The sequence below is a fragment of the Anthonomus grandis genome, chromosome 16, assembly GCF_022605725.1.
Source record: "Anthonomus grandis grandis chromosome 16, icAntGran1.3, whole genome shotgun sequence".
Lineage (NCBI taxonomy): Eukaryota > Metazoa > Arthropoda > Insecta > Coleoptera > Curculionidae > Anthonomus > Anthonomus grandis.
This window is the reverse complement of record NC_065561.1, coordinates 10758754-10770590: the sequence shown is the minus strand read 5'-3', so window position 1 is coordinate 10770590 and position 11837 is coordinate 10758754. Positions and strand designations below refer to the sequence as shown.

The 11837-nt window shown below is 31.6% G+C and overlaps 1 long non-coding RNA gene across 1 annotated transcript; it reads right to left on the bottom strand.

Annotated features, from left to right (window-relative positions):
- Window positions 1-435: 435 nt before the first annotated feature.
- On the bottom strand, window positions 436-11434 carry LOC126745740 (uncharacterized). The gene is made up of 3 exons (XR_007663663.1): window positions 11363-11434; window positions 10078-11229; window positions 436-729 (listed from the first exon to the last, which is right to left on the bottom strand). It is a non-coding gene; the product is annotated as an uncharacterized LOC126745740 (long non-coding RNA).
- Between the last annotated feature and the right edge of the window lie 403 nt (window positions 11435-11837).

The window sequence follows — 11837 nt, the reverse complement described above, 5'->3', positions numbered from 1 at the left end:
ATTTTGATTTTGAGGCGTTTAATTCTAACTTGATAAACACTGGCTGGGGACAGATTTTTGATCTTGCTTGAATAAATAAAAAAGCATAGTTTATGACAGACAAAATATTGGCGGTATTTAATTGCCACGCACCTATCAAAAAGGTATTTGTGATAAAACCAAAGGCACCATGGTTTACGGATGTATTAAAAATTATAAAAAGAGAGCGAAATAAAACATTATCGTAATATAAGCGAACAAAAAAACTAGAGGATTGGCAAGCTTATAAAGAAATCAGGATTTATTTTACAAATACTGTTCGAAAAGAGAAAACGGCCTATTTACAATTTGTAGCGCTAAAAAATAGTAGTAAAGATACATGTGAAGCTCTAGATGATCTTAATATTTACAAGAAACAAAAACACAATATAACAATACCAAATCATTTAAGGAATTCCGAAGATATAACAATTTTTTTATAGAATCAATTGATCCTTCAGCGATAGATATCACTGACGTTTGTATAAATAAATATAAACAGGTACATCTAACAAGCAGTTTTCAGTTTACACCGTATTTAGAAATTGATGTATTAAATGCAATTTCTACTATTAAATCAAATGCCTGTGGATCGGATAGTATAACGATCTAAATCATTAAACTTTGCTGCCCGGTTATATCTTTTTAATGAATGCCTTCTGTGTGGCCAACTCCCTAATCTGTGGAAATCATCTGTGGTTCTTCCTTTGCCTAAAAATAATAAACTAGTAACGTTTTCTCACTTACGACCTATAAGTTTGTTATGTGTGTGCTCTAACATCCTGGAAAAGCTAATTTACGACCAAGTGACTACTTATCTAAAGCACTACTCTCTTCTTAGCCCTAATCAATCAGGCTTTCGTAAGGGCTATAGTACAACATCTATTTAATTGCGCGTCCTAGACGACATATATGAAGCAGCTGATAAGGGTCATACTACAGCACTGGTTCTGCTTGATAACAGCAAGGCTTTTGACACGATAGATCACAAGCTTCTGTGCGCTAAGTTGAGATCTTTGGGATTTTCTCTTTCGTCCATTCGTTTTTTTGAAAACTACCTATTAGGTAGGACTCAGTCAGTGCGTTTTGAGGATGGGAAATTATGTTTGAGGCCTTTGACTAAAGGCGTGCCACAGGGATCGATTTTGGGACCCTTGCTGTTTGTTATTTATACGTGTGACATGGATTCTATTGTCAATAACTGAATAATTCAACGATACGCGGATGACACCCAAATATATACCAGTTTTTCTAAAGCAAATGCGGACGAAGCTGTTCTTCGATTGAATGAGTGTTTAGAGTCAGTGGCTGAATATTCTAAAAATATTGGGTGGCGACTGAATCCATCGAAGTGAGTCGTAGTATACATTGGTCCTGATCATGAGTGGGCAATGAATAATTTGGTTATTCATGTATCCCAAACTCCAATCCCCATTATGAGAGAATGTAAGAATCTGGGCATCATATTTGATTCTAAGTTACTATTTCGCAGCCAATTGGCAAGGGTCCTTCAAAGGTTGTATATGTCATTGCCGTTGAGAAAGGTTTTATGCGAAACATTGGTTCTCTATCATACTGCTTATTGTAATTTTGTGTATGATGCCCCGCCCTGGATGTAACATCAAAAAAAAGGATTACAATGCTTGCAGAATTCATGTATATGTTTTATTTACAATTTAAGGGCCCGTGATCACGTCAGATACAAGTTACCTGTACTGAAGTGGTTAAATATGCAGGATCGAGAGACGGTACACTTCGCATGCTTTCTTCATAGAATCATCTCTAGTAGAGCGCCTAAGTATCTTAGAGATCGTTTAACGTTTAGATTCTCCACTCATGATCGTATCACACATCAAAATACCCTTTTAAATATACCAAAGCATCGCACATCTATGTTTCGACGTAGCTTTTCGTTTCTTGCTTCAAAAGTATATAACAATATGTTGCATAATAAACTTCAAAATTGTAGTTTGTCAAGTTTTAAGAAAAACATAAAAGGGTTTATGCTAAGTAAATATAGTTCTATACCAGGGTTTTGAACTTTTAAATATATTTGGATTGAGTTTTGTAAATTTCTTATTATCATAATTATTGTTACTAATTAGGACTGTTTATACCATGTAATTTATAATAATATATATTGCTGATTTCTGTATGCTCGGTTAAGCAAACAGCTTTGGCTGCCCTTCGCCGAGTTTGATAAAAAGTCGTTTATTATTATTATTATTATTATAATTATTATGTAATATATACCAACGAAAAATCACTTAACAAATCTCAAATTTATTATACAAAAACATGTATAATCATTTTACACAGCTCCATGACTGCATTTATCAGAAATTTATCAAAACTAACAAAGGACTTTATAATTTTATGTATCGAGCTTCAAAAGAATATAACAGATTGTTGACAACAATTTAAACAATTATGATATTTTTAAAATTAAAAAAAATGTTACATAGTTATTAAGCAGAAAATTAATAAATGGAGAATATTAAAATGTTAAGGGTTGTATTACGTTTTGTTCCAGGTTCCTTGGTTTTTTTTGTTGGGGTTAGAATGATGTTTATATAGAGTTTAGGTTTGTAATATGTTACAATTTATAGAATATCACTGTAATCATAGACAATTCTCTTTTTACCAGTGACTATCACTGATTTAAGGAATATTATTATGCTATAATATATTTTACCTTTTAAATGTATTTTCTATACTTGACATGCTAAATTATTTACATACCACTAGATTTTGATTAATTTTCCGGATTACTGACTTCTAATTTTCCAAATTATCCTCAAACACCTCTGATTTCGAGCATATGATCGCAAATAAAAAAAATATGTTTTCCATGGTATAATAAAATTTTATATCATTAATAAATGAACTACAGACGTATATTTATTTCTGTACTTACTTAATTAGTATAACCTTGATATTTTTATAATTAAAGCAATTTTTCATAAGGTTTGTACGGCCTTCTCTGGGGAAATACAAAAAGCAGTGACAAATTGGGTAAAAAATAAATTTCTTTATGTATACTTATTAAGATAAATCCGCTTGAGGGCTTTCTAAGCAGATGGGGCTCAAAATTAACATCCCTAAAAATCAAATGATGACAACCCTAATAATTGGCGGAGGATAATATTTTTATAAAAAACAAATGGAGGAAACAACTAATTATAAACATCTAGGTTACGAAATACGAATAAGTAGTGACAATCAAACGTGCAAACTTACTAGTCGTATAGAACTAACATGGGCCGCCACTTTTTATGTTTGAAGAGAAGGGTGTTTAATCAGTGCGTAATGACAGTTCTTATATATAGTGCAGAAATTTAAACATTAATGATGAAAACATCGAACAAGATAAGAACTACTTAAAGAGCAATAGAAAGTTCAATGTTGGGGTTATCTCTGAGAGACAAAGTACCAAAAACCAAAGTGCGAGCTAGACCAAAAGTCACTTGGGCAGGGTACGCTGCAAGGCCGAATGACGATCGTTGAACAAAGAAGATAATCGAATGGAGACCAATATAACATGCATTTAGAAGAAAAGTCCGTCCTTTGTCTAGATAGCATGATGACTTAAAACATATTATACATACTAAATAGATGCAGATTGCTCAGGATAGGGAGTTGTTGAAGCAAACAAGAGAGGTCTATGTCCAGCACTTGACTTATCAGCTGTTTGATAATAATGACAATGATTAACCTAAATATATAATAAATTATCACATAAAACGAAATAAACGAAAACAAAAAAAAGGAATTTTGATTTGAAACAAAAATCGATTGTAAAATAAGTAAAGGGTTACCATATAAAAAAGAACTTTTATTTTAAATCAGTTTAGTTATTTGTTATTGGCTTCTGATTTTCAATTTTTTTTTCAAAAACTTCACCGAAAAAAATCTCTTAACCTTTCAGTGGTCGCGTGCGGACTCTCGCTACATTTTAAAATGTTTTTGGATATTGACTTAAAGTTACTGCGCACCTCGGGCTGCGTTTCTCAGTACCTTAATGAAATAGCGTCGCCTTAAAGTGTAAACCTGCTAAGTCCATTTTTGACTAAAATGCGTTTTTTCGAAAAACCGGCAGCACTATATATTCTACGTTGATTAGTTAACCTGCCAACTACAAATGTGTAATAATAATACTTATTTTATACGATGAGAATAACAGCTAACTCCCGCCGACTCAAATCCACTTTGTAAACACAGCCAAGTCCACACAGCCATGTGCATTTTCAATGGTGATCTTGTGAGAACGTATCGCAATTGAGTTTAATGTGCATTATTTTAAGTTACTTCTAGTATTTTGGGTGTTTCAAATATTTTTTTTTATTTAATAACACAAGTGGTAAGTTGTTAAAACATTGTTATCCAAATTGCATGCAGTAATGATTTTTTATTCAGCGGTAATTATCGTTTATTGTTTTAATAGGACTTGGCAGTATTTCTTAAATGTTTTTTAAAATATCATGAGGAGAAAACAGTTTTTCTACTTAACAAAAAACTTACAAAATTAAATAATATTATTAATTAATTTTCTTACAATTAGACAAATTAAATAAAATATAATATTTTAGTACATCAATAAGTTACTGCTATGGTATTTACTTTTATAGAAAAGCGTGTTAACCACAATAAGCAATAAATTGTTTGCCAAAAAATATATATTTATGTAAACCCTTTTTAAATTATAATAGGTGATGAATCAAGTTTTTTTTTTTTAAGAGGTCACGTGCCAAACGAATCCTTGATATGGCCATCGGTCAAACAGCAAATGAAACCGAAGACTAGGAGAAGAGTCTGAGCATAATACTTGGGAGTATTCTTTTGGGGAAAGCAGTGGTGTAGACTCAATTCCCCTGTCGTTGGAGTTACCAATGGATATATTAGACTCTCCCATAAAAGAAAATCAACCGTTTGAAAACTTCCAAATAGCCGAAAATGTGCAAATTGATTTTATTGACGAAAATGGACAAAAATTAGATAATTGTGAAGAAGTTATTGTACTGAATGAAATTTCTTTACTGGACAACTTAAATGAAGCTTCTCGTGCTTCTACATCAGGAATCAATCATATTAAAAAACAATCCAATATAGAATCTACAATTTCTAATATTTCCGATGACGAAGCTAGCAGGTTGGTACCATATTCGGATTCCGACTCAGGCTCATCTTATAGTTATTCGGCAAAAAGTAAAAAACGTAAAAAGCGCTTTCAAGTAGAAGAATCAACGTGGTTTGGTGAAAAAAATAGAAAGTTAAGAGAAAGGGGTCAAAGTTACTTGGGACGAAACAAAAAAAATGGAAAATGGACCTACAACAATTCAAAAAAACCTCGTACAATGAAGGAAAGGTGCAAATATAAACTAAACCCTAAAGGAATATTAAAATGCTCTGCAGTAAATGAAGGTCAAAGGCAAATTATTTTTAACAACTTTTGAAAAATGACTTTGTTACTTGAAAAGTTTATGTAAACACTCTTGTCTTTTCTATACCACCTAAAAGACACAGAAACCGACAAAAAGAAAATGAAAGTAAACGGGGACAAACCCTTCTATATTTTTTAAGAGTAGAAGAAGAAAACCTTAGAGTTTGTAGGACAATGTTCATTACCACTTTAGTAATAAGTCGCTGGACGATACTCCATTGGAAACAGTCTTTTCATTCCCGTTCGCCTAATGTATAAAGAGAAACGTCAATGGAAGGTCAAAAGAAGCCATTCGAATTGCGTCGTGAATGTTTACTGCAATTTTTAAATTCATTGCCAGTCATGGAGTCTCATTACTGCAGATCAACATCAAATAAAAAATACTTTATAGCTGAGTGGCAATCTAAAAAAAGTCTTTATGATTTTTACATCAATAATTGGTGCGAATCAAAAAATGTGGAGCTGCTTTCTATAGCAACATTTTCCAAGGCCTTTGAAGAAAAAAAAATGCCATTTTTCACCCGAAAAAAGATCAATGCGAAAAATGCGTTAGTTACAAGGTTGGCGACATCTCGGAAGATGAATACAAGAGTCACATACAAAAGAAAAATGCGGCAAGGGAGGAAAAGGAAAAGGATAAAAATACACAAAAATATTATGTATTTACGGTGGATTTGCAAGCTGTGCTAATGTGTCCCGTATCTAAAGTGTCTACTTTATATTATAAAACAAAACTTCAAGTGCACAATCTTTGTTTTTATAATTTAATGAATTCAGACGCTTATTGCTTTCTATGGAATGAATCTGAAGGTGAACTTAATGCTAAAAAATTTGCAAGCATATGGTTATTTTTTTAGAAAAAAAAATATTGCCAAATATTACACCTCCAGAAGATCCTAATGAAAAAGTCATCTTATTATATATTCTGATGGATGTGGATACCAAAATCGGAACTGCACTATGTCGAATGTTTAACTTAACATTGCTATTGCCCATAACATTATAATAGAGCAGAAATATCTTGAACCTGGACATACGCAGATGGAAGTTGATTCTGTTCATGCTAAAATTGAGCAAAAGCTTAAAGATAGAGTAATTAATATACCAGCTGATTATATTTCTGTTTGATGCCAACAGGCAAAAAAAATTCCTGCGCCGTATGATGTAAACTATCTTACTTTTTTAAAAGTTTTAATTGTAAGCAATATTATAAAAAAATTAGACCTGGTAATGTTAAATGAGACCTGAAAGTTACTGATAGTCGTGCTCTGAGATACATGCCGGAAAGAGATATTTTCTATAAAATTTATTTTTCGAACTCGTGGGAAATTCTTCCACAAAGGAAAAGCCGAATATCTAGAACATATTTATGGGAAGATTTAAGTCCGCTTTCCTTGGAGAGAATTAAAATAGCTTCCCGAAAATATGAAAATCTACAGGCTATAAAAAAACTTTGCCCCGGGACTACCACACATTTTATGATGACTTGCCCCATAAAACAAAGTAATTTAGGATAAAATTATGTTAAGAATATATTATTATTTTTCACTTATTTTTTACTTTGTTAATTGAAATAATTTTAGTATATTTTGTAATAAAATATTAAACGATTACTAGTATTTTGGTTTTATTTAATATTAAGGTATTAATTATTATTATGGGGATAACCTGCCAAGTCCAGCCAAAATTTGAGTTCACAAAATGCAAACCTGCCTATTTTTATTTATTGACTTAAAACAGTTTGTTATACACAGTTTTAGATTGTTTCTATTATATTAAATAATTAATAATATAATAATATTTAATAAAAATCAATAAAACAAGGCAAACATACAATAATTTAGGTAAAATATAGTTGATTTAGGTTTTTTGACTCTCCTGTAAAATAGGTAAAATGTGACTTGGCAGGTTTACACTTTAGGGCGACGATAGCATAATTAGTGTACCGCTAAACTCGGGAGCGTTCAGTTGTAGAGAGATATTTATATTTGCGGACTATCAGTCCGCAGCGACTAGCGGCGTGTCGAAAATCGTTTTTAGTAAATAATTATTTTACTGCTAAAAGGTATGTAAATATTGCCAATTTTCGATCTATTTACTAATAGTTTACTTTTGTTTAACCTTTAGAATGGCTTTGTATGAAAAGGAGCAAGACAGACTAGAAAAATTAATGCAGGAATGTTTGGAAAATTACTTTGAAGAAGAATTGCGTCTGGACGAATCTGATGATGAAGAAGAATGCGTCGTCGAAACAGAGGTTTATAATCCTGATAGTGAACAGGATATTTCGGATACTGAAATTGAAGTAAATGAATACAATGAAGGTCCCTTTTCTATAGGCAAAAACAAGACCTCAAAGTGGCGAAAGCATTGTCCTTCAAAAGCTGTCCGAACACCGGCCGAAAATTTGTTTACGCATTTGCCTGGTCCCAAAGGAGATTTAAAAAATCAAAAATCTCCAATAAAAATATGGCAGCACTTTTTTTCTGAAGATATAAGTAAATACCATTATCCAGTATACAAACCAGCATATTGAATCCGTCCGTGGCAATTATTCACGCGAAAGAGATGCTAAACCCACAGATTCTGTTGAATTGCTTGCTTTGATAGGTCTCCTTTATTTAGGTGGATTATTAAAAGGCAGTCATTTAAATGCTGAAGATTTGTGGAAAACCGATGGCACTGCCGCACAAGGGCAAAATAAGGTACACGCAAAAATTAAGTTTCGAGATAAGCGAGTTTAAAGGTAAATTTAAGGCCACGTATTTATTATTTGTCCGAATTGCATGAAAATTTAAATTCAAGGGTTTTTTTAACTTCTCTTTTCAACCAAATAAATTTAAATTGATTTAAACAATATTTAAACAGTGTTTTGTTGATTACACTACTATGCCTTTGTATTTTTTTTAACGTGCCCTAAAAAAATGGCAAACTAAGGTATAAGCACTTACCCTACTTTGCCTTGGTACTAAGGTCATGAAAAAATAGATAAGAACTGGTAAACTAGTGTATACTTATACACTAAATTTGAAGAAATGGGAAGATATTGGGGTTTAAATTAAAGAACGTGGAAATATACTAATTTTTAATATAAACTTGCTGGAACTTAAAATTAATTTTCACAGAAAAGATTTTTATAGAAACTTTAAAAAAAAATAAAAATAAAAAAAAAACAAAAAACATAACTCTAAACAAAATTGTTAAAATAATAAAAAAAAACTCTTAGGTTCAAGGTTATAAAACTTAACCGTATTTGTATATTTAGAATTTGTACCAATAATGTCGATTTAATTAACAAAATAGGTGTAAAGTATATAAATACGATTTTTTTAATAAGGAACCAAAATAGGAACTAAAAAAAATATATTCTTGGTAACGTAAGAAAAATTATAATAAACAATAAATGATTTTAGCAAATCATTGGCTTCGGTAGAAGGCATCTCTTGCCAAAACTTCCTTCTCGAAGGCTTCATGTGTGGAACTAAGCTTCTCATAATTCGATCTCTTTTATCGCTATTTATTCCACGAACATTTATTAGTTTAGATGGCATAATATTTAAATTCATTTTTCTCTTTAATTTAAGATTAGATTCTTTGTATTCCAAATTTTTAAAGTCGGTTTTATAAAGAAACGCTTCCTTTCCCTTCACAAAACAAATCTCTACTATGTCTTTAAGCAAAATAGCGTCACTATCTTTTCCTTTTTTTGAAGTATTTTTGGAAAATATATTTTCTACTTTCATGAAATCGGTGATTAACATTTCTTTTGTTATCAATCGTTTCGCAGATTTTTCAACAACTTCAATAAAATCGTCCATATCTTCGATAGTGTTTTTTTTCTTTGCACACTATTCAATTTTGCCGTGCAAGCCATCGGCGGAGTTATAAGTGTGCCCTTTTAATAAATATTTTATGGTTATAGATTTAAGAGAGCAACAATCATTATTAATGTATATTATTAAAATTGAAAAAAGTAACCAATTTTTATTTTGCGCCGTACAATTATCAGCCCACAAAATAACTTCTGATGCATCTCTACAGAGATCCAAAAATTTTATAAATGCACTGGCAACGTCTTCTCCTCTTCGCCCAGCGATAGCCTCATGCCATATAATAGCAAAGTGATTGTCATTATTCTTTAAAGAGGCAAAGGTTTCAATGAAAACAACAAGCCTTGATGTAAAAAAGGATTCTTTAACTTTTGGCATTCTCGGTAACAGGAACACCTTTTGCATATCCACCACATAAACTTTTACAATTGGATCCGTCAAATACTGCTGCGCATCTTTTTGGTATAAAGATCGTCGTAGATATTACAAAAAAAAAATATGCAAGGTGGTCACACGAATAATTTTTCAATTAATAGATTGCTGTGGCATTTATAAAAGATTTGATTTAATTAATTTTTTATTTTACAATTTTAATTAAACTTTCTGCTTTTAAAAGTCAATAAAAGTCTCGAAAAAAGCTTATTTTTAGTCCAATAATAATGAGGTCAATATTAGGTTTTGTAGATTATTTCTGTTAAGAAAAAGGTCAGGGTAATTAAAATACAAGCTTAAATTTTGTAAAAATACGCAATAGTAGAAAAAGTGAACAAAATATAAGTAAAAAATTACCTCAGCAATGTGCTCTTCTTTTTTAAGTGAAGTTTCTTCGTTATTTGTTTGGCCTGATTCCGAACATGTATCACATTTGTCTGCTTCTATTTCATAAAACCCAATATTTAATGCTTCTACTTCATTTCTATAAGTTTCATAGCTAACTTTATTTTCAGGATATTTTTCGTTATAGTCTTTGTACAAATCCCTTATAGATAATTCAGCTGGCAGGTACTCTCTATTTGGCCCGTGTGCTCTTCTATAATGTGATGGTTTGGGATTATAGGAATTTATATGGTCTGTAATTGGAGTTTTGCTTTTTTTATTTCCTGGAGTCCATTTTCTTCTTTGGTCTGCTAATAAGGGAGTTGCTATTTGTGTACCATGAGGATCCTTATTCTTTTTTAACATATAGTCTACCACCATTGTACTTTTGTACCCCAAAGTTGTCATAAAAAATTTTTGGTATATTTTTACCCGCTCGTCATCACCGTTTGCGTTAATTTTCGGCAAGGTATATGTTCTAGAAAAATTTCTACGACTTTCCAGATGCTTACGTTTCGCTTTAGTTTCGTGAATTTGCTTATAAAGCCACATCGTTTGTAAATCCTTATCTAATGACCAAAATCGTGTATGCAAGTCTTTTCTTTTGTCTGAGTCAAATGCATTAAGGCATTTTTTAGTCTTGCAGTTGCAGGTGTAAGGCTCGATAGGGTGTTTATTCTTATTTCTTATAACTTTTTCTTTTGAAGTACGTGGTCGCTTTATATTCAATATTTCGGGTCTATTTCCTTTTACATCTGATTCTGTATCCTCTTGACTATCAGCTTTACCGATCTCTTCTATGTTATCACCTATTTCTTCTATGTTATCACCTATCTCTTCTATGTTATCACCTGTCTCTTCTATATTATTAAAAGTCACGTCTCGTACTTCTAAATCTGAGTCACTATAACTCGAGGGTATATAATCCGGATCTGTAATGTCATCATCCTTGTCCTCAGGATCAAACAGCAGACGACGGGGAGGAGACGCTTCTCTATCATTTTCAATAAAGCTTGAATTTTTCTCTTGTGAAAACACAAAATTATCCAATAAATCTGCATTGGGAAGGCTTGATCTGTTTAAGTCAGAGCTTATGTTTGATATATCGGCAAGAACATTTTCGTCCTAAAATTAAAAGAGCTAATGTTCATTTAGGCCAAGATAAAAACATTAACTGTTGGATAGCCAAAAAAAGACCTTTTTAGTTTCGTATATCAGGTCACATATTTTTATATCCGGTAAAAAATATTAGACCTACCTATCATCGCGATCAAAAAAAACTGGGACAAAACAAACCAACATTAATCCTGGACTATTTTTTGAAGGTAACTGACACGAAATGTCAAACTCCTTTAAATCCCAGTTTAACCTATTTCTTATCTTAACCAAAAAGTGAGTTTTGGAAAACATTTGACACAAAAAATTAAGAAATAGTCCAGGAGATCTTATAAGGTATCCCAGTTTTTTTTGATCGCGATGGTACATAAAATATACAGATTTATAACAGTATATTTCCTAACTAGTGCTAAAAGTCTTACTTTTGTGCACGCGATTGCACTTGGCTGATCGATGTGAAGGAGAAAGGTGATCATCTAATCACGTGCGGAAAAAATACCTTTAGCACGTGTTAAAACGCTATTTTTTCTATAAGCGTAAGCAAAAACATAAAAACAAAATTTTGTTTAATACTAAACACAATAAAACAAAAATATTGTCATCAACCTGACAAGTCA